Source organism: Pipra filicauda, unplaced genomic scaffold (assembly GCF_003945595.2).
Source record: "Pipra filicauda isolate LSUMZ 115617 unplaced genomic scaffold, ASM394559v2 scaffold157_size4220110_pilon, whole genome shotgun sequence".
Classification (NCBI taxonomy): domain Eukaryota; kingdom Metazoa; phylum Chordata; class Aves; order Passeriformes; family Pipridae; genus Pipra; species Pipra filicauda.
In genome coordinates, this window is record NW_024104073.1 from 3047382 (window position 1) to 3070568 (window position 23187).

General features: G+C 35.8%; 1 protein-coding gene across 2 annotated transcripts in view; it reads right to left on the reverse strand.

The window, feature by feature from the left end:
* The window catches only part of HNF4G (hepatocyte nuclear factor 4 gamma), a 62369-nt gene that overhangs the window by 32084 nt on the left and 7098 nt on the right, over positions 1 to 23187 (reverse strand). The window contains exon 1 of one of the 2 annotated variants that reach the window (XM_039379145.1): positions 18364 to 18385. The exons of the other annotated variant lie outside the window; for it this stretch is intronic. The gene's annotated coding sequence lies outside the window, so the exon portion shown is untranslated. Of the gene's footprint in view, positions 1 to 18363; positions 18386 to 23187 lie in introns of those variants that run through there. 2 annotated transcript variants of the gene reach the window in all.

The window sequence follows — 23187 nt, forward strand, 5'->3', positions numbered from 1 at the left end:
CTCAAAACTGAAAATATATGATATAGAACAACTGCTACAGCTTATAAATACCAGAAAAAAACATCCTTTACCTCATTTTAAAACAAATTCATAATATTTTTATCCCCTAGGTCAATAATGAATGTTTGCACCAACTTAAAATACATTTCAGAGGACGTGAGCTTCAAGAAGAGAGTCAGTCAACTTAAAAAAATGGCCATGTGTGAATTCATAAAATAACACACTATACCAAATGAGGATTAACAGAATCAGACTCGGGTATTGCTGCATTTGAAAATAGAGATATATGTAATATAACCCAAAAATAAGCTAGATGAAGAATATTCCTCATAATAGACAGTGACAAAGCAAGTAAGTTAGTGTACCTAAATGTGGGATAGTTGTCCTGCATGGTCTTGCCTGCAGCTCTGGTTTGTGCATGGGTAGCCAAGATCCCTGTGACCAGAGAACAGGACTCATTTATAATTTCCTTCAGAAGATGCACCAAGCATCCAGGCTCATTTCCTAGCTGATACCTTCTCTAGCCTGGGCAACTAGAAATACAGGATATGTGGAAGAGACAGATCATTTCCCCACCTTGCTGCGACACTATTCAAGTGCAGCTCCTGGGCTTGAACTGTGAGGCACTTACCACACAGAGTATACAGAGTCACCGGAAGCTAAGCTGCCTTATCGAAGCTGCACTCCACATTAATAAAAAGGAGAAATCACAACAGATCTGTTACATTTATCTCAGGAGACACATAAAAGTTGTTGCACTCCAAAGTTTTGGTGTTTTTTTTAAACAATGCAATCTTTTAAAAAAAAAAAAAAAGATATGCATCTTTTCATCTGATTAAGGAGCAAAAGCAGCTGTGAACTGTACTGTCTACTGATTAAATGCCCTGATAATACCTAAAATTGATTAATTTTTCAGATAACATTGCTTTAACTAGATACATGAGAAAATATCTAAGGTGACAGTCCACTTTTGGTGAGTTCTGTAAATATATCGGCATTTAAAATACATTAGTATTTAAATACACCTATCTGATTTGTGAGAATGGCGAAAGTAACTTTCTGTGAAAATTTAGTCTTTCGACTTCAAAAAGAAGCAGAAGAAAAGAATATCCAAATCAAAAAGAACAATTTGTTTAAGAATCAGGAAGGATGAGTCACTAGCAATGATGTGCAAGGAAACAAAGACGACTTCACTTAGGTGATGGAAAGGTCACTACTGGGCGTATTCTAACCACCTATGTTAAAGTTTTATTACACATAGAACAAATAAGCCATCTGAAAACTCAGAATCTGCAGTGGAGTGGAAAAATGGGGGTAACATGATTTTCTTCTAAGGTGATGTAACGTGTAGAGTCAGAGTCTAGCAACTGTAGTGACCGACTGCAGAACAGCTGAACCAAAAAGAATATCAGTGTTGGCTGTTTGAAGTGAAAGTCCTGCTTGGTCTAATAAAGATGAGACTTCTTGGTAAAATTTGGGTTTGCCTGGGCTTTTGAGTAAGTACAACTCAAACACTGAAACTTCTTTGTTACACTTTTTTTTTACACATAATAAATGTTAGGGATAGGAAACACGACAAATATTTTCTAATTAAAGACTGATGTGACTTGTCTCATTTGATCTGCATAGTGTTCTTGGGGGAAAAAAAAGAACCAAAACGACAGCATTGTTGTCTACTATTATCTTGGAAGGAACAGTTGAAAACCAAACCTGAAATCCAACCATTCCTAGGAAGTGTGGCAGAAATAATTGCTTTGGAACCCCAAAGTGTTCAGAATCATTGAATACTAAAAAGACATGAAGATACAGTCTTTTCCATAAGTAGTTTTATTTTACATAAATGAACTCACATTTTTCATTATTTAGAAGAGAAAAACAAACAGAAGACTCAAAGGTGAAACAGGACACTGGGTTCTTTGCTAATTTCCAAGACTGAAGAGAATTAAAATGACTAAAGTAATATTGTAGCTGTGCTGTATTGTTTTGAAGAGAAGAAGGAAGAAAAAGAAAAGGAAAAAGAGAAATAAAAAGGAAAAAGAAAAAGAAACAATAAGTACAAAATATTATTCCTAATGTTAATTCCTGAAGGGAATATGAATATAAAACTCAGTCAAGAAAAAACAGCAACCGGAGTGAACTAAAAGACTGGGCATTTGTGTAACACTCCTTAATAAGTTTTATGAGTCCAAAAGGAGTAGTTGTATGAAATACTACTATGGACATGAGGAATCCTGAATACATTCTTAATCCTTTATTCAAGGATCTCAGGAGATCATTGAGTTCAACTTTCTCCTCAATGTAGGTCACACCAGGTTACTAAGAGTTTTAACCAGTTCATATCTTGAAATGCTTTGAAGGATAGAGACTGCCTAACCACTCTGGGCACTCTGTTCCTTTACTGGACCTGGTCTCCCCTAGTCCTCAGAGTGGGAGGTTTTTCTCTTTTCATCCAGTCTGTATTTTTTTTGTTTCAACTTACATCCATAGTGTCCTGTCCTCCTACCTGCACCACAGTGAAAGTCCATCTTTTCACAAACAGCCTTGAGGTATCAGAGGCTGTTGTGAGGGTCCCTCCCCCAAGCCATCTCTAGGCTGAAACAACTCTGGTCATTAGCTTCTCCCCAGCTGGGCAGGTGCTCCAGCCTCTGACCATCTTGGTGGCCCTCCAGTGAACTTGCTCCAGTTGATCCATTTATTTCCTCAAAGAAAGAAGGGCGCGGGTGAACAGGGAGATGACAAAACTGAATGGAACGGAACATTTTAGATGCCATCTAACAAGTGCTGAGTAAAAGGAAATAATAATTTCCCTTGCTCCCGCTAATACAGCCCAGGATGCTGTTGGTCCTCTGGCTCATGCTCTGCTTGCTCGCTACCAAGACCCTTTCGTTCTTCACAGCAAAGTTTTTTCCCAGCCAGTCCTCTAATTCTCTCCCCAATACAGGATTGTTCTCCGCTTGTTCCCCAGTGTCACAATTCTCAATCCAATTTTTATTCACTAAGAATCACAACACCTTTCTAGCCTCCCCAGGCTAAATTACTATAGCATTCCCTGTATGTTATGTGTATACATAAATTAAATTACCATGATGGACTTGGTTTGAAAAGACTGACTTAGCTGTCTCAAACAGTTTTAATTAAAACACTGCCATACCTGTTCATTTAGCCAGAATAAGAAGCCAGTCAATCACTTCCATCAGTACTTCTGGATACATTTCCTAGAGACAGTAGAACTCTTCTACACCTCCTCCTATCTGTCATTCATGTGACAGTGAATGGCATTTCTGCTTCCATGCGCACAAGGAGCGGAGTTAAAAGCTGCCATTACAGCTGGAATTAGGAGCACTAATGGCTTGCCAGCCACGTTCAGGGCACGAAAATGTGGATCTTACTGAAGAAGACTAAAAGGAGTTCGTTTGCCCATCTCAGAGAAGAGGGAGAGAGAGTTTATTCTACAAATAAATCAAGCTATATAGGGGGAAAAATTATTTAGAAAATATAACAATGTTGCCATAAGAGCAAAGGTATAAATTTGGGGCTGGGAAGTGGAAAGCTTCTAAACATGTCAGGGTTAAGGCACTGCAACAAGCCTCCTCCATTTGGATAGCTAAGGAACCTAACTGATTTTAAGATACAAAGACAAATTTATGAAGGTATTATGCAGGTTGGCAATGTCAGCCAAACTGGTGACTCCAGAGATCTCTTCTTGTCTTATGTTCGCTGAATATTGTGACTATTTTTTAAAAAGTAGTCAATGGATAATATCAAGTGTATTATTATAATTACAAATTAAATAAATATAAATGACAGAAAGTTAACCTCAGTGTGATAAGCAATTAATAGAATTATGCTGTGATTGCAGCTGATACATAATTAACAGCTGCTGCAAATTATGTTATCCATCTAATTTGCCAAGATTGGAATAGCATTATTCTTAGGCATGTTTAGTAAGTTCTTCAGTAATGTGCACTTGAGTGAAGTGCTCTTTACTAATGTGTTCAAATTCACAAAGCTGTTATTAGAATTGTAAATAAGATATACACCACCATCACTTCCTCTGCCCATCATTTTCTCTTCTTTGGAACTATTCTTGACAGAAAATCAAATTGTAACAAGTCCAAAGGATGTTTGCACAAATTGAGCAAAAGTAGTGTTAATAAACATGAAAAATGTGCAAAAAGTCATTGTGATGAACCAAGCGGGACTGAATTCAAAACATGTGGGTTGCTGCCAAGTAGAAAGGAACAAAAATCATGGAGCTCACTGGGGGACAGAGGAAAACGCTCAAGGTATAATTCACTTAAAAAGTGGAAAGGAGAAAAATATTTTTTGAAGTCATGTATATTTAAGGTCCAGAACTGAAGAATACCTGACCATTCAACGTGTAATGAAAGCAGTAGAAAAAATCAGCACCTTTCAAGGACAAGGTCTTTAAGGTCAATACATGCTGGAGTCGCAAAGTCCTTAATTAACTCATTAAAGCATACCAATTTAAAAAAGAAAGAAGCAACTAGTGGTTCATAGGTCTTCTGTTCAACTTTTCCCAGAAGGATATTGGAAAATCTGTACTGGAGAAAGTAATAAAAAATCAGGAGGGAACACCTGCCTGATGAGGAGCACAGAGAGTCTTGGGTGGAGAAAATAATATCATTTAGCAAAATATTGGGGGTTTTGGTTCCATCAACCTACCGCCAGCTTCTCCGATTTCTTGGGTATTTATATGGCTTTCAGAAGCACATGATCTTTACAACTGATGCATCTCCAAACAATCATCAATTTCTGAGTGAATGGTATGTTGAAACAGGACAGCCAATGATACAGTCTTTAGCAAGCAAGGAGATTAGTGAAGCATGTAGCAAAATTAATTACACTCAGAAAAGAAAACTGCAGAGCACAGAAGCTTCGGTTCTCCATACATAGATGAGGAAAGGCTGATTTCCCAGGCTGTGTTTCCATCCTCATCTCTAGGTAATACCTGCAGCCAGTAAGAGTAAAATAAATGCTAAGCTACCTGCAATGCAAACCAACTGTGCTCCTAAATAAAATTCTTATTTGGATTATAAAGGTTGAGAATACAGTATTTTCACTCAAGGTACAAAGGCATTTCTGAAGATTAAAGAAAATGCTTAAGTCATCAGACAACGCTGATGCCAGATTTTCTTCCACTTGTAGAACAAAAAAGCATAGAATTTATACAGTGTCTTGAAATACTATCTGGAGGGATTACATATGGAATAGGAGACAAAATGGTTTTTAAAACTGCAGTTCTGTTGACAGAGAAGTATATGAATAAAAAATCCCCTGCTCTTTGGATGACTAATGTTTAGGTACTGAGCAAACCACACAGTAAAACAGGATTTGTAGTTGAAAAGCCTGAAAGAAAAACAATTTTAATTTGAGAGAGAGTTTCAAAAAGGATGAAGGCATGAAAGAAACAAAGGGGCATTTTGCAGTAGCCTTGAGGTTTTTAACTTTAGAGCTCTTGAAGCCTTGCTACTTGTCTTGGGTGAACTGCACTTCCAAATGCTAAGCTTTAGCTAGGCAGTCACTATCTATTTATTGGTTTATGTATATTTATTTCAATGTTACCTATTAATTCTATACATTCTTATACATGTGTAGTCTGTAACTTTAAAAGCAACTCCTAAATACAAATAAAATATACATGAGTCACTCATAAAGTTCTGAAAGACCATTTATTTTCTGCATCCCAGATATAACTTCATGCTATCAGGATCCAAAGAAAAGCATGTAATTTTTAGGTTTTTGTATTTCAAAAATATCCACCTGCTTCAGCTAAGACAGCATTCTTTGCTTTGCTTTTTACATTACTAGAAACCTTATGGGTCATACATCGTTCGTTCCCTTGAAAGAAACACAGAAAATCACTTCTAAACACCAGGGATGAAACTAACTGCCTTTATTTAGACAGAACAGGACTTTAGTCAAGAACAGAGATTCTTACAGTCTAAATTGTAAGTCTGCTGAGGTACTACATTCTTTATTGATCTTGTAAACTGCAGTGCATGCAAAATAGGAAGCAGTAAAATTATTAGCCCACTAGTACTTTCTGTTCTCATAAGTGATACAGTTACACCAGTATGCCAGATTGATTCTGGCAATATCAAAAATTACAGTATTTTATACAATAGTTAAACATATATAAAATTAATTCTCATCTGCATACTTTCATGCATAGGCCCTGGATCAGAAATATACCATTTGGCTAACAGTGGAAGAAAAACGCACTACTTGAAATGACACAGCCTCTTCCACTGGGGCCACTATAAAGGCACACAGAAATCAGCAGGGGTACTAAAATGAGGATGAAGCCTAGAAATGTATCTGTTCTTTAAGTCCCTCTGTGCCTTTCTCCCTACCCTCACTTATCTATGCAAGGTAAATTAGTCTCTCCATCATCCATGATGAGGAGAAGTTGGAATCTCTATGGGAAGCACACACTTTTCTATATAACTCTTTTAGAGCTACATTTTCAGAACTCCCTTACACACCTAATTCTATAGTCATAAGTATGGCAATAAAATGACATAAAATGAGCAAAAAGCAATAAAGCAATCATATCGCAGTATGTTTATTTAGTTGTGGTCCTTAATAACAGAGACCTTCGCACCCACTGATACCAGGAGTGCTACTAATTCTCCTCTGCCTCAAATCCGTAGTTATCATTACTCTCAGACTTATGCCCAATGTTTAAAGCCTGCTTCACATGAACTGTGCAAGAAAAAAAACCTCCCTGAAAGAAAGATCAGTTTTATGGGAAAAAGCAAAACAAAACAAAACAGAAAGCTTTGAAAATTCAGCCCAAATCTACTCGGATATGACTTAGATGCAATGAGAAATTTGCATAGCTGCACTGAGGCTGTGTTAAAATGTGTAATGCGTGCCTTAGCCTTTTAATGCACTGTCCAAATTAGCTGGAAACATCAAATGGTGTTTCGTGGCTGTTGTTATTGGACTATAGATATATGCTTAGTGGTAAGAAAGGTATTTAAAAATCTAACTATATACTTGTGAATCTAATGGCAAATTGGATTTTCCTCAAAGTACTTAACAAGAATCAAATTAAAGTTGTACCAATTACAGCATATTTTGATTAGGTTTAGAATCGTTTCTATGTCAATTTAAAATCCATTCCTTTAAAATACCGCATCTTTTCAATTTAAAGAGCTATAGTTATCTATTGAGTAGAGTTTCTTCTGTCTTTACTTCACTATTTATATTATTTTCTAATAAGCTTTAAAAAATGTCATTCCCATAAGGAGACACTAAAAATCTACACTGACTTCTGAATAACACAGAAAAGTGCAATTTTATCTCATTATTGCTAACAGAGACCAAGAACATGTGTTTGTCCTTCAGAAGAAACCACTGTGATTTAAAAATGGCCAATAACAATCTACCAAAACAATCTGGGGACCAATCACAGTCCAGTGATTGGTCACAGTCACAATTACAGTCATGGTCAAAAGACAATTTTATTTTTTCTTCTTTAAAACATTCATAACAGATGTTTATAAAGTGCCTGTAAGTGAAGTTATACATTTCTTATGACAATTTGAACAGGACTGGTCTTTGAATCCCTTCCTTTTTAGTCTAAAGAAGAGGCTTGGATATTTCTTTAAAGTAATTGGGGAGAGGGGTTAAATTGCATTTCCCCTGCTGTATGATACATCTGTTGCCTTGGTTGTTCCTCTCTTGCTCTCTCCATCTTCTCCAGATATTCACTCTTCTGGTTAGCCTTTTGTCAGACAGATTGCTTTTACTACAGATTTCAGCAGTGGTTTGTTTCTCTACTATGAGCTCTGGGAATCTGTCATCTTTCAAACTGGAATGAGCTGCACAAATGTGGAAGCCCAGCTTCCAGTAACAACTACTCAGAACGATTAGACTCACATAACATGCGATATGCTGCATTAATACTGTAAGCAAAACATGCAACAATTTTTGTTTGCACAAGCAAGTGCATACAATATATAGAGAATGTATACCGCTCGGCAACATTCTACAAATTGCATCATCTACATAGAAAAGCTGGTCCAAAACTACTCTGGGGTAAAAATTCCCCTTTTCATTTGAATTTTCAAGTGTCCAAACAGTATGCTATTGTGCAAAAAAATGGCTTGCTGAATAAAAGCACAATAAAAAAGAGCTATGTGTTGAATTATTTCAGTGAGCTAGGATTCAAAGTAAAGCACTATGATAAATCACATCATTTTGCTTAAAAGAAGGGGAAAACAAAACATGGACACATGGAGGGAAAAAAAAAAGAGAAAATAATGGGAAAGAACCAAAACAAAACAGTGCCCCTTTCAAGATGATTGAATCTTGTTTAATCCATATTTTACTCTCTTATACATAATTTTACACTCTTGACAAAGTGTTAGGCAATTGGAAGAGGGCTGGAAAAACATATGCAGCTTTTTGTCAACTTAATGCCTCCCTAAACTGAGAAGACATTTATGAATAAAGAAGCTAAAAATAAATAAGAAAACAGTGTTAATAATGGGGTCTGAATTATCCAGCAATAAAAAAATGAAAACATTTTTAATATATTTAAATAGAACTTTCATAACATAAATAGTAGCAACAAGACGACTGGCAACAAAAAAAAAATGATTTGTATCTGACTTGCACAGATGACCTTTTAAAAAAGAATTACACTGCCTATATATACACTGTGGTGTGTTTACTTACAAGTTTAAACTATTGTAAGAACTCATAGTTAAAATGTAGCCAAGATGTACTTTACCTAATCTTAATAGCAAAAGCTGGCACTGAGGTCCTGGATAAGCAAATATAGTCACATTAATACTTACAATTTTCGTTTCCAGAATGAAAATCAATACCAATATATCTGGATTAATGGAGTAATTAACAAAATATATAGAAAAAATAATGTCTACAGATTTATATTACAATTTTATTTTCAACACATATATATAGCATGCTTTTGTGTATACAGAAAGCTAGAAAAGCCTGCTTCACGTGCAGTTTGGCTTAGGGATAATTTTATGATAGAGTCCTGTTTAAATGTAATCCCATTATCTCTAAGGAAATGTACTGATAACTTAAAAAGTTGAAAAATATGCATTTATACAAACATAGCAGATTTAAGTGTGGAATTTGAAGAAAACTTTCAGAATTTTGTAAATGTTCACCATACTAGTTCTTTAGTCATTACAGTAACGTTATCAGAAAGACCTGACAAGAATGATAACTACTAGGCTAAGTCAAAAATTTGATTAATATACATAGAATTTCTGAAAAAGCACCTATAAACAATCACACCGAAAAATTAGAAAAGAGGGAACGAGCTAGTTCTCATAATGAAGACAATGTTAATTTATCCAAATATGAAAAATTCTCAATTAAACTTTTGAGAAAGTCCTTTAAAACTTTAGCAAAATAAATAAAATAAAATTTTTTCTACCTTTAACAATAGTTAGATGCAACACTGAACCCAGGTTCATATGTACACCCATTTCTGCCAATTCTTTGCTTCTTCTCTACCCAACTGAATTTTAGGTCCAGAGTTGCAGTACAGTGCCTTCCACCTGCCCAGTCAGTCAAGATTAATCTTTTTTCTCTTTGGGAACTTGTGACCAGTGAGGAGCAGAATGATCAACCATCTTTTTTACAACCTCTGGGTGAGATTAATCATGTCTCACCTTACAGGTCGCTCAAGTCCCTGAAATTTTTCATTCTGTTACCCTTTCATGTCAGTCCTCTTTCTCCTTACCCTTTTCAATCTTATTAGGCTTTTATTTTCCTGAGTTAATGAACACCGACTTTTACATCTCACTCTGACAAGTTCATTGCTGAAACCATTGCTCATAAGAAGTATGTAAAAGCAAGTGGTAATAATTCTACGAGAAGTGTTAGTAGGTCAGTGCTTTATCAAGCCACTGGTCTTAATTTTCCAACATATCGACATTAAGCTAAACAAATACGATCACACAATAAACTTCCAATATTTAACTGAATGCAGTCATAAAGTATACCACTTGGTAACCAAATCCACAAACAAAATAATTTTTGCAAATTATTACAAAGCAGCACTACGTCTCAAACAATAGCAACGCGCGCTGTCTCCCAGATAGTACTAAGGGATAAAGGACACAATCCCTTTTGGTCTTAAAAAATGTCATTCAGCATACTTCTTCTAACAAGCCAATGAAGAAAGCTAACTAGAACTCATAGGAAAAAGTAGAACTAAAAAAGACAAATTCAAACCTAGAAATAAACATAAATCCAGAAACAGAAGCTCGCTTGAGTCTGAGGATGATCTTCAGATGTTGGTTGGATTGCAAGTCTGATAAAAGATAATCAAATTTTAGTCAGACCAGGAAAACATTTTTTTTCAGTTGTTTTATGCCATAAAATGGAAACTCTGCAACTGTTTTATGCTACAAAAATATTCACTAATGTGTTTATAGGCCTCCATTAATTTTAGTGGAAACCGTCTGTTAATTATTGGAAGACATGGTATAGAAAACATTGAGCAAAGCAGGATCTAGTCTCCAGGAAATTAAATGAGATGAGATGAGATTTGAGATGAGATTTGAGATGAGATGAGATGATGAAGCAAACAGAAACAAGAAGAAACAGTGAGATACACCAGTCTGCCAATGTTCTTTTCACAGAGAACATTCTGTTCCCACAAGTTTCAAACACTGTAGTTTGAACAAAGTTCACACTCTGTAGTGAACAAAGAGATCATAAACCTGCTTACAATTCATTTTCTCAACAAAATATCAGTGGACAAACTGAAATAAGAAGTATCAACAAAACAAATCAACAAAAGATCAAGTATCCCCACTAAAAGGAGCTGCAGCGATTTTTCAGAAGTATTCAGGTACCCTAAGATGAAGATATGGTTAGAGAACCCATGGTTCTTCACAATGGCTGGCCTCATCCTCTTGGGAACCAGCATGCTGAAAAATATTCTCAACTGAAAGAATGAAAGAGGGAAGGAAGAACAGGATCACTGGCATTTAGAAATGGCTGAATAAGAGTAGGTATCTTGTGCAGCAACTTCTCCAAACCAAACCTCTCTTACACACACACACACAGAGCAACTGTACCACCATTCTCAAAAGGAAAGTGAACTAGCAACCACAACTACTTATGATGGTTTTGATCACTCTTCCTTTTTGTCAGCAGACAAGATGACATGGCAGACATCATGTAAGATAGGTAGAATGTGTTTCACTAGACATCTAAGTGCACCTTCTGATGCACGAAAATCTGACCCCAGTTCTAAGTGTTCCCTAGAGTAGTAGGATGATAAGAGTTTGTATTTGCTAGAACCGTTTGGGTTTTTTTTTTTGTCTTGAGCTCATCAGCTGGCAGTTGACTGCAAATGATTAAGGCAATCATAAATGCTCGTGGGCAGTTCTTAGGGCTGAATTTCAAGTGAAAATGGAATCTCTTTTATAAAACTAAGTATTGAGAAGTAAAAACATCAATTACACAACCTGAAAATGCCTTTTTTGTAGTAGGCATATCCTGAAAAAAGAGCCCAAGTTTGTTTTTCTGCTTGTTTCTTCTCCACGGATGTGAATTTCATGGGCACTGTATGCAACTAGCAACTCTAAAATAAATGCATTATAAATCTTAATTTAATTACCTCTAAATTAATTGAAATAACTGAAATAATTTAAAATATTATCAACTATTAATTAAAAACATTTTTCCTCCCAAACTGGTTTCCATGTACCTAAACTGCATTTGACTCTACTACCAGTCATATTTTGATATACTAAGACAACACAGCCAGTAGCAATTGAGAAAACACATTAAACATAGCACTTATTTCTCCATGAAATTCTAGATGAGTTGACAGATAATGGCCTACAATTAATGTGTGCCTTACTTTAGCAAATCTCACTGATAAGCAATTTAAGTGCACTGCATCAACGTTGCACTAAGTATAATTAAAGGGGCTTGAAGAAAAACAGGAGAAATTACAAAACACTTAATAGAAAAGAAAGTGACATTCTTAGAAGTCCAGTGAACTCAGTGTTGTTTGACTGTTTTAACACATCTCATTTATTATGATTTCCAGTGCAGATATTGTGAAGAAAAGAACTAAAGTGTCAGTGCTCCTTGGTACCCTGGTTCTTACCCAAAGCTAAGGAAACAGTTATAGAAACCTCTCCAATACCACTGGGATGGTTGCCATCTTGACTGACACTAAAATGAGGTGTAAGGGCTTTGCAAGCTCTCTTTCAACTTTTTAAGTGGGTTACCAAGTCCATATCCAATACTTAAGATATGGATACACATTAGATGTACGCTGTGGCAGTAGATCTGCAGTAACTACAAACTTTGCAACCTCATGAATCAACTCCTCTCAATAAGTTCTGATGGATATATTGAACAACAGAAGCCCCTTGAATATCTGCTTATCTGGACAAGTCTATGTGTGACTTACTTAGCAACTTCCTTTCATTATGAAGCTGAACTTAAACCTAATCCTAGCCCTGCTCTTTGTTTTCTATTAAACAATCATTAATCCAGGAAAAATCCTCCATATTAACCCCTGATAGCTTTGCTTCTTAACATGCTTTTCTGAGGAAATTTGCCAAAGGCTTCTTGGAACATTAACTATACACTGACAACGTCTAAAACCACAACCAGAAAGCACTGAAAGGTCCTGAACCTGACATACCCCAGTTTTGCTACATATTGCACTGGGATGAGGTCTGGAAGGGCACTGGCACCCTTGCTTCCTTCTCATTAACCCCGTTAGCAGGAGAGGAGCTGTGGTATTTGCTTGCTCTCTCAAGACAAGACAATCAGAGACCAGGACACAGGGAGCACACAGCACAAGGATGTCCACTGAGGCACACCTCTGTCAATAACATAGCTTTATCCCTGTACCTAGAGGTTCCTTGAAGAGCTGCAACCTTACGCAGTGTGCATCTCCCTGCAAAAATTCTTTTTATTAGACTTCTTTTTCAGACTATAGTTCCGCAAATTTAATCTGCAACCCTTCGTACAAAATAAACTACAAAAAACCAAACCAAACCAAAACAGAAAAAGGGCGTAGTATTTACTATTTTCCATGGTCCTTTGATGCAGGGGCACAAGGTGATAGACACAGAATAGTGAAACAGATTAGTAAATATGAATTGTAACAAGACAGTTGAAATAAGAATACCTTCAAATACCTTCCTACTTGTGAACAGCATGAAAGTAATGCCAGTTTTACCAATACTATCTGCAAGAACTTACTGGAGAAAAGTTAAAGAGGTGAGACAAAAAACATCTGAAGTAGAGGAAAAAGCATTCTGGTTCCCCATCTCCTGACACTCTGCACATGGCTGCAATGCCACCACAGGAACCACCTCACTGCCGGTCACCCAGACACCTTGAGCTCTCGATGGCAGCTTGCTCACTGCAGCCACTGCCAAACAGACCAGTGATAATGGGCTCACGAAAAATCAAAAAAATCTGCTCTGTGATCAGCCAGCCATGGAAATTCACAAATAATAGATGCTGGAGCACAGTCAATAGCACACATTTGCTGAAGAAGGTCCATTTTTATAAGGTGTATATAAAATGTATAAAATATATACAATATATATATATATATACACTATATATATATATATACTATATATATATATATATATACAATATACAATACAAAATATATAAAATAAAATAAGTTTTAATGTTTAAGGATGGTTTGGAAATTACCAATGCAAAGTGAAGTAAAAATACACATGCAAACCCCCAAATAGATAGTAGGGAACTTGAAACACCTTTTCCTATTAAAAATATTAATATCAGCTGACACATAAACAGGGAGAAAATACATTGGAATAAGATTTTTCTTAAGAGATCTGGCAAAACTAGCCTATTTCCACAACAAAATATTACCTGAAGCATAAACTTTACCATTATTTTCTCAACTGTCTTTCTTCACCTAATAAAAATATAAATTTGTGTAACTGTGTACATGCAAAGATTCTTTGTGTAATCATACTGCCTGAGTATACGCTTTTAATTAATAAACAGCAGATATAAAAATTATCTAAAGTTAAAATACTGGTTTTACTTCATATTACCTGTCCATTATCTTCAATGAAAATCCACAGAAACAAGACAAATGCCTTTGCCCTTCTGCTACTGTTTCAGTGGAAATCTAAAGATTCAGGGCTGTTTAGAATCAGTTTTTATGAATTACATGGAGTTTGAAATAGTGTAGTTAATTCACACACATAAAGATGGACCGTCTACAGAAATGAAATGTCATCTTCGGTAGCAATGGCCACTTCTCAAAAGGAAAATGTAGCTTAACTAGATAAAGAGACCAAAACAGGTCAAACTACCTTATTAGCAACAGCTCCCCTATAAAAAGTGTGCATCAAAGTCTAACACCAACTCACCATTTTTCCCCAAGACCAGACATTATTTTCACCAGAAGAAAATGATCTGGAAGAGCATGTGTAACAGTGCCCTCTGGTGAGAATGTGCCTGAGAATATGCTTGCCTTGTAAGGATAAAGAGATTTTAGTTGCAGCGCTGATCAGCAATTCAGACAATTTTGCAAACTGAATTATGGAACTTTTCAAAACCAGCAACGAAGAAATTAGGTATTTTTAGATTATAATTACTCAATGCTCATTTTAAATGAAGAACGTTTATGCTCATTTTTTAAAACACAAACTTGCATGACAAGAGAGACAGTAGCCTTGACTAGGTGAAGATTTATGAGTGCTATAGACAGCATAGCTACTTTTATGGCTGAGAATGTAATAGATCCTAAGCAAACACTGATAAGTCTTTTATTCTTCTGAGAAGTATCCACCCACCAAGTGTCCTGACATTGGAAAACCCCACAGTTTTGATAAGAATGAAGACCAGCTAACTGTAGAAAACAATTTTTTATGTCAGTTTAAAACGTTCATCAAATGTTTTGTGGGCAAGGGCTGTTATCTTCCTCCATTACTGGACAATGACCACCACATTTTCAACCCTACTGAAATGTGAGAATCCTACTGAAATATATCACATATATATACATATATATACATATATATATATTCACCCCACAAAATACATGTCTATGTATGTATACATGTATATATACATATACACAGAAAATTAAGTTAAAATATTGGACACATTTGTAATTGAACCAACAGTAACATTTTACTTTCACAAGGTTTAACTGTCAAACACAACAGGAGGTACTTAATCAAAAATAGTTGATACAAAATTGTGGTGATGGTGGATGCTTGAAAATACCATTCCAGTCTAGCTTATTACCAGCTATCTTGGATGAAACCAAGAGTAGTTTTACTGTGAATGTCATGGTCCTTCACCAGTACCTCCCAAGGATCCCATGCGCTGTCTTTGAAAGTACCATGGCAGTTGCTTTCAGCCTCCTAAGAGCAACCTGAACTGCAGCAGTGTTCTCCTAAGGACAGGAAGACTTAGGGAAGGTACTAGAGCTGTTTGTAACTATGCTGTTTATACTGCATAAGAATGAGTATGTGAACGTAATGAAAGTATTACCCTAGTCAACTTATCTCTTAACAACAATCATTCTTCTCACTCATATGAAGTATGCTCAATCGCCCTTTTGTTCTTACTGTGGAGACTAACTAACTTCATGGTTTTTAAGGAAAGAACTTGGTAGTCCCACTTGGTTGCTTAACAAATAACTAGTTGTCCCTAGAGGACTTAAAATCACTTCCACCTAAGTTCCACACACACACACACACACATACAAAGTGTGGAATGTTGACAAAAAATCCAACAACAACAACAACAAATTAAAATACTTTCAAAAAGTTAATAGTTCTCCCTCCTTTTTAAATTGTCATTCTGAAAAAAAAGTGAATTGAGTAAACTGGTTTTCAAAATCGAACATGACTTTGACAGAAAACTGCACCTGTGAAAAAGTAGTCCAATTTGATTTATTTTGGAAAATAAAGAAGTGTAAGGCTGTGTAAGCTAGGCCTACAGTAGAAATATTAACTTTCCTGATAATACTTTAGCAAGTTCTAAAGATCCTAGAGCAAAGGCTACCTTTTTATTATGGTAGCAAAAGGCATTGAGCCTCGTGAGGCCAACAAGCATCAATGTAATATACGAAAAACAGCAATGGTGCAGATCAGTTTGGGGGTCTGTTCTGAACCTCAGCTGTAGGGTGTTAGAAATCATCAAATAAAGCTACTGACTTTTAAACTTTCCCATCATATATTTTTCCACAGCTCCATAGAAACTTGTAAATTGAGGCAACTGGAAGCATAAGACTTATGCAGCAGCAAAACACAAGAGTGAAACCGCAGTGTAAAGTGTCAGTATTTGCTCATGCAGGAGAAGTAAGAGCTCAGTGCAGTCACACTATGTTAAGCATTCTTCACTGGTGAAGTAATTGGTAGCTGAAAGCGCTAGGATAAGAATGTGGCTATTTTGTGCCCGAGTAAGAATTTTGGTAGAGTGAAAAAAAATTATCTAGGGTAGTTGTATGCAATACTGCATGGGGATCTAGTGGAAGTAACATAGAAACTGAAAAGCAAACAAACAAATATGAAAATCCACATTTCTCCAGAAAACCTTAGCAAATTGGCAAATCCTGACAAATTGATTACAGTCCTTGAAAGTTCAAAGTCAATGAGATTTGACTGTAATGAATTTTTTTTTCAGGTACTAAAAGCAACAACATAAAAAGGTCGGAAACACTCTCCTGCTTGGGGTTTAGCCCTGGCTTGTTCCGCTCGAGACAAAGCTCCACATTCCCTAGGGTGCAGCAAACTCCTCTGTGAGCCACCAAGGCTACTGCTGGCTGCTTTCTCCCTGAGCCTTTGTAAAACAGTTTGTTCTTTGTAAAACAAGAAGCTGTACTGAAATTAACTCCTTATTAATCAAAGGAAAAAAGAATTCTCTCTCTTCCAGCCACATGACAGAGGAGGGGATACTTTTTTGAAAATTGGAGAACCCTGATAGCTCTCTTGGTTTTTCTAACTCAAACCAGCACATCTCTGTCATGCCACAGCATGATTGCATCAAGCCAGCTTTATTCCTCTGTTCACAAAGGTGTATTTCACATCTTAGATCAGTCACAACTTGCCACAATGGTTCCAAAGGAAGTAAAATAAATATACTATTATTATAGATTTAAAAACAAAACAAAAAAACAACTGGCAGAACACACAGATTTTCCTGGTTATAGTAAATAAAGTAAAAAGAAATCCACTCTAATCAAATCCATTTATTAGTCTTTTAGCATTATATTGACAATAGCTGGACTCTAGTTTGCTTTCTTTGAAATCACACTATTACAGATACTTCAAGACAAAGTTACAAGAAAAAGCAGGATGAAATTTTTTTTGTTGCTTCTATCAAGTTTTTATAGTGTCTAGGTTTTCCATCTCAACTGTTCTTGTTCAAACTAAATCTAGTTCAGGAAAAAAATCCCCACCTCATTTCCCTGAGAACCTAGTTATTTTTATCTACCTCAACAACCAAGCTACTCTACCTTGTCATTTCAATTTTCACATATTTTCTCTTTGTGTATTCGTTCTATGATTCAGTGAAATCTCATCTCTTCAGCCCACTGCCATAAACTACTGTCCGGAACAAAGCTCTCTCTCAAATTCAATCTCAAACAAAATGAAAAAGAGAAAATCACAAATGAGAAAGTGGACCACAACCAATCCTAGGGGTCCCATTCTCACAAGGTCCGTGAGTTATTTTGCTTCATCAAGTAAACCTGAACCACGGGAAGGTGCTATCACCTCTCTCGTTGCCAAATGAGAAAGTGTTAATAAAAACAAGACCTCCTTTCAGGCACACTGGAGTGTCAATGTTAATCACAGATTTGGCTGAAATACGCTTCTTGATCTTAAGTGATTTTCAGATGAAATACAAACAGCTGAAATTTTATCGTTCAGTTAACTGGGGACACAGATTGTCACATATCTGGTGGAATTACTTCTGCTAAACTATGATTACTGTAAATAGTAATTATTTTCTGTAATAGCAACACCAAGAAATCCTTCGTGCTCATCTGAGTTTTCTCTCAGCCATTTAACAGCTTGAGTGACCAGGAAGGCAAGAAAAACCTTTACGTCGGCTATACCTTCGCACAAAAAACTGCGCTGCAGAGGATCTCAGAGTTGAAAAAACTCTTACGAACAAATTTCTTTTTGTTTCAGAATTTAGGACACTTATTGCATTTTCTTATACTGCCTCTTAAAAGCTTTGCAATTTCTGCCTTCAACTCTCTATGCATTTTTCTTCTGTTGATATGAATTTAATAGCTTTGTATAGAGTACCACCTGCTAAAGCTTCTCCAAGTAAGTTGTAATAGCTGTAACTCACAGGACTGGATTATGAAGCTTTTCCTTTGAACAAATATCTGGAAAACACCAAAAATAAAGCATTTATGTAGCAGATATTTATACGTAAACTGTGAGTTAACGTTAAAAGGACTGAGCAAAGGATAAATTAAGATTCTCTACAGTTAGAAAATACTTTGTCATATAGTGGCTGTAAGAAATTTTTGCAATGAAGAATAAGCAATTGTTTGCATTCATACTGTTCCACTGCTGAGGTACAAACTAGGCAAGCCCATAAAATTGTCTCAATGGAACAAAATGCAAAGGGAGTTAGCACTGAATTAAGAAAATAGTTTCACACAATGAAAATATGTTTAATGAAAATTATCAAATTCATTTTACCTTCTATCACAGTGATTTTTTAAATTGGTGTAACTCAATTAACTGAAGTTTGGTCAGCAGAGAATTCCAAAATAGTGTGCAGAACTGATGCAAATATTCGCACGTGCCACATGATAACAGTAACGTACTAATATTAGCATATTGATACCAATGTTCCTAAAATCTCTGTGACTATTAAAATCGTTTAATTTTGTTGGAAAGTTGTATTTAAAATTCTTTATTCAGCTGCAAATAGGAAATGTTATTAATAAAGCTATTTTTCACTTTTTCAGCTTCAGCTTTTCAAATGTTAGGCTGCAGTGAAAAATTGCTAGCATTTTTTCTGACTTTTCTGGGTAGTACCTCCTTCTTATCAGGTTTACTCTGATGTGATTCCGTAAGAGTGCATAGGGTATAGAACGAGACATTAACGAACTTGACAAGCTGCAATATATTAAAAGCGAGCCTCTAACGTGCATATGTATACGGACCTTGTAATGCATACGCATTTCTCTAATTCCTCAGCTCTCTCACTGTCTTTGTAACCTAAATCTAGTGCTACTACTTTGTCTGGAAAATGATGATTTTTCATACCTCAATGTCTTGCTTTTATCTAAGCAGAGAATCTTTCCCTTAAGGACTATTGCAAGGGTCAGTTCTGAGCCCTCTGTCTTCTCTCCCAGGTCATCACCTTACTATGTCCTAAGCATTGAACTTGAGGTCATCAGTCACTTATAATCTCAACCATCAAAGCAGTTCCAGTGATGCTTATTTCTAGACACTTTAAAACTTACTAACAGGGCTCCGTCTCCTTTGCCCCTGCTGTTCAAGTGAGTTCTATGCTTCCTTGTGGCTTGAAACACCAAAGCCCGAGATGTGCCAAAACAAAGCATTTCTTTCATTATTTACCTCTTCTTTCTGCTCTTTCTCAACTGTTTCCATATTTCATAATTTCAGCATCAATCCGTTTTTTCTCCCCCTGTATCTCATCTGGTTGCAAACAGCCTGCTGATTCCCAAAACATTCTCTGTATATAAAAATTTCCTTGGTACACAGCTAGAATGTGCTCTTTTTCTCCAAATACTTTGTGAACAACACCTTACTCAGAATCCCAGACCTAGCAATGGAAAGTTTTGCAGACCTGCCCTTTTTCAAAGAGACTTCCACCTAAAAGTCCAACCATCTTCAGTAGTTGTTATGACTGATGTCTGAACTGTGATCTTCCTAGCCATAGCAACTCCAGGTGCTGGAGGCCAGTCACTTCACTTCATCCCTTCCAAACCTGAGATGGGAGAACAAAGCTCTTGAAAATACATCCTATACACATCTTTACCGAATTCCTCCTCTTGATTTTCATCTGTTTTCAATTCAGCTACATCTCTTTCTGCCCTAAAGCCAAGCTCTCCCATACTACAGATGTACAGACTATGATCCGTGCCCGTAACACACAGAATGATGTTCCTGCTTCTCACCCAAGAAAAAGTTACCATAACAAGAATAAATTTCCTCCAAGATTAACCTCCTCTCTCTCCAAAGAATTTGCTTGTAAGAAATCTACAGTAATGCAAGAAGAAGATGCTATGCCACATTTTTTCATGCTGCGACTGTCCACCAACAAGGCTACATTTAATACCCTGACAACTTGTATCTTTAGCAAAAGCTGGTAAGCTACTCAAAAGACAAGAAAAAGAGAAAAAAAAGCCAAATAAACTCCCAAACACACACACACAAAACCCCAAGGCATATATAATCAGACCTTATTCAGAAAAAAAATCTTTGCATCCTATTTTTAATTATTAATGCTAATGTCTATAAATAACTTTCTCACATTTCATTCAGTTACAGCGAGGTAATTCTGATGGAATTGCATAGCTGTACTAAAAAGGGGAAAAACATATAGCGAGAAAAGTCAAGCTTCAACTTCACAGAGGTTAAAAAATCTACAATTTTCTTAAATAAAAATATGCATAGTTGTTCTTCTTTAGAGACACACGTAGAAAGTTTGAAATTAACAGAACAGGCATTCAGGCTCAATCAACAGGCATCAACGGGCATGAAGAAACTGCTTAGGAAATTTAAAATGTGTGGGATTCTTTCCTTCATTACAACCAATTCTGTTGCTTAACGTAGCTGCTAAATGTTAATTTTTTATTTAAGTAACAGTCTACAATAAGGTTCTCACATGTGGGACGTCATTCCAAGGTGTTTTCCAAGTGAAATTCCTAGAAACTGAAAAAACGTGTTGGTCAAGACTTGGACTACTCAATCATTTATTCCAATTTTATTTTAAATATTATTTTAAGAATCTATTAAACAAAAAAAAACTACTTAAAAAACCTAACAAACTATTGAAAACTTTATTGTTTTTCCCTTTATTTTGGTGGAGACTCTTGTTAAAAGATAAACTTAAGATAAAGAGTTTGCTTAATTCAAAATTCCTGAACACTGACTGCAGATTGGAAATAAATATAAATATATAAAGTATATCTACTTTATAAAAAATAAGAATTGTTTAATAAAGCAGCTGTTAAACGCTTTTCATTTTCTTCTTAAAACTATGTCTATTGCAGCTGCATTTGCTTTAGTATTACTGCACATTTTACCACTCGATAAAGTAGGTGTCACTGTACTTATAAATGGTGAATGTTATTTTTTGACATATTCATTACACATGACATTCAATGTATTTCCTAACTCAAATAATGCCTTTGGGGTTTTTTTCTGTAGGTCATCATCAACCCCGTCCCATTTATTTCATTTGGTGTAATTTCCAAGGGGTCATTACAAGGAACTTCAAAGATTTGGTGTCATTAAAGGTTGCTAACTATGTATAAAAGCTACTGAATCTTTCTCGCACCATAATCTGCTCAAGGAACTTCAGATACACTCCCTGAAAGTTTTATATAGAAGTCAACAATATTCTTCTGTATTGTATGGTGTCTTTCAGGAATTTAATACCTTTTGCTTTAAATGTCAACTGTGCTTAAGTCTAGGGCCTGTCTTTAAAACAATTTCTGTATTTATTCACATTGACCATTCACTTTCTAATAATGGAATTTTAGGAATTTTAGGAATTCATTCAATGTGGTACATTTAGTTTCCATGACAGCACTGTAGCAGATGAAAGAAAGAAAAAAGGTAGCAGTGGCATAATACTACCTACAGCACACTGTGTATTACCATTAAGTGTCTGATGGAGCGGTTTGAGAACCACTGCTCTGTTCAACTATAAACACAGGTATTTATAGACTAGTAGATATATTTAGTGTCATAAACATCCCCTTTGGTTGGAAAAATTAAATTACATACACTGTTTAATATTAGGTGGCTGGTTGGTTTTCTTTTTCTTTTATTCTTTCCTAAATTACAAGGCTAATGAGGCATACAAAATGATTCTAAATGAATTTAAGAAAGGATGTAAGACTTGCTTTATGGGAAGATTATTGATTTTCAACAGGAATCTAACTATGTCACATACTAATAAGAACATTACATGTTTTTTATCAGGACAAGAAGACAAGCAACTTGCAGAGTTGTATGATTTGCCGATATAGAAAATATATATCTCCAAACGCTGTACCTAAAAACGTAAAGAAATACACTATAAATAGCTCCCAGCATTCCCAGCAAGAAAATATCCTTGTACATACACAAGCTCCTGTTACAGTTCTACTCTAGGGTCAGAAAAAAATATATCTTGACTTATCAAGGATTATAGGACATGTTGAATTCTTTACCTAGTTAAGAATAATTGAGTATCTTTGATTTTCCAGGATTACAAGTTGCACTTTGGTGGACAGATGTATCCTTTGGGGAGAAGTGCACCACATAATCCATGTTCCTGGTTTTTAAACCATTAGTGGGTTGATGCCAGGGTTCCCCAAAGTTTCTGCTTCCAATTGTACTGGTTTGAGGTAGAGCAGAGTGCTTAAACTGGAAAAAAAAAATCTATTACTTTGACCTCCTAATATTACCAGAAAAAGCAGACAAAGAAGCTGTTTTCATAGGAACTTCTGAAAGCATGCTGTCTTTCTGTGTCTGATAGGCCATTATGTTCTAAACAGCAGCTTCTCGACAACTTTTTAAGTATGCTACTTTGTCCAGCTAATAAAATACTTATGTACTAAGAGAGTTTTTTCTTCATGACCTTCACTACATGGCTGAGGTTTAACAAGCACTTTGTTTGCTTGAACTGCTCACAATGCCGCTTTTCATCCTTTTACAGAAAGCAAGAGATCCGACTTACAAATTCAAAGCTACTAGATGCATAAGAAGACCAGTCATAAAGGGTTACAAATTTGCTGCAATCCCACAGATATTTTCTTCAGGCCATTCAAAGCTGTGCTCATTTTCTACCTGCCAAGGTTTTTGCAGTTCATACATGTATATTAATTTCAGAATAATCCTTTACACTCTCTGGTACCATAGAATCTTGAGAATTATCATTGAAAACGTCTTTCATTTTTTACCCTCTTTCAGCTTCAAA